The 1186-nt window shown below is 38.3% G+C and overlaps 1 protein-coding gene across 1 annotated transcript in view; it reads left to right on the top strand.

Annotated features, from left to right (window-relative positions):
- LOC133646623 (fibroblast growth factor receptor-like 1) overlaps window positions 1–473 on the top strand; it is a 111855-nt gene extending 111382 nt beyond the window's left edge. The window contains exon 7 of the mRNA XM_062042189.1: window positions 1–473. This exon is cut by the window's left edge and continues 2199 nt beyond it. The gene's annotated coding sequence lies outside the window, so the exon portion shown is untranslated.
- The last annotated feature ends 713 nt before the right edge of the window (window positions 474–1186 follow it).

Raw genomic sequence — 1186 nt, 5'->3', positions numbered from 1 at the left:
GCCCTCATCAAAGCCTTTCAATTGATCAATCAATCAAAACTGAGCATAAAAATCAATATTTGCAAACACAAGTTTGGATCTCCTTATAAAGTGCAGGTGTACCTAATGAAGTGTCCAGTGAGTAAAGCAACCTTGCCCAGGACTGCAAGGGATGAAAGGAATATGTTCATAAATAATAATGACCTATTGTTCATTGCCTTGCCAAATTCCCAGCAGTAATATTATTTTAGCCAGCGATATTCTCCCAAGCAGTTTGTAAAACTGATTCACAAACACGTAATTTATTTTTAATTCATTGTATAAGAAAATGTAACAAAAGATTATATTTGTGATATTTGACATCTGTAATGTCATGTAAAGTTGTGTTGAGTTTGGTACATGACGGCCCAGTGTAACATTTAGTTGATTTGTAGTTCTATTTGTGTACATGCAGATGGTTTTATTTTTGACAATCCCAGTGTTATGTTGATTAAAATGAAGGAAAATGACTTTTAGAATGTGCTAAATGGGGAGGGATTAGGAAGCAGCACCAAAAGGAAGAAGAAGAGACACAATTCTCTTCTCAGGCGAGAATGTCCTCTGCAGGACATTTTTTCTCCCTCATGTCAATCTGATGTTTCCTTTCCAATCCAATCTAGGAAGGATTTCCTTTCACTCTTTAGGAAGCACATTGTTCTGCTGGGAGAGCCCATCATTGCTCGGGAAGAAGGACTGCATTGTCTCTCCATCGGCTCAGCTTTGGTTTTGTCTGACAATCACGTGACGACGACGATGATGATGAGTCCCGGTGAAAAAAATATGCTGCCCAACGCTACTGAGCATGCGCACCAACGCTAAAAGTTTCCTTGAACAAAATAACAAGAGCAATGAAGGTAAAAAAAACAGTTTATATATTTTGGTTAATTTTAGCATTCGTTTACATACCAGGAAACAAACCAAAACAAAAACGGTATAAACCTTTTTCAAACTTTTTTCACTAAGTACCACCTCAGAAAACCTTTGGCTCTCCAAGTACCACCATAATGACCACATTAGAAGACAGTAGCGTAGTAGGCCTACGTATTCATTAAAAGAAGGCAGAGGTTTTATTTAACAAGTATATTTAATATGGGCTCGATTCCCAATCTCATAGTCTTTCTGTGTGGAGTTTGCATGTTCTCCCCGTGACTGCGTGGGTTCCCTCCGG

Source organism: Entelurus aequoreus, linkage group LG03, assembly GCF_033978785.1.
Source record: "Entelurus aequoreus isolate RoL-2023_Sb linkage group LG03, RoL_Eaeq_v1.1, whole genome shotgun sequence".
Classification (NCBI taxonomy): Eukaryota; Metazoa; Chordata; class Actinopteri; order Syngnathiformes; family Syngnathidae; genus Entelurus; species Entelurus aequoreus.
Note: the sequence above shows the minus strand (reverse complement) of the source record. Positions and strands in the feature narration are given on the sequence as shown.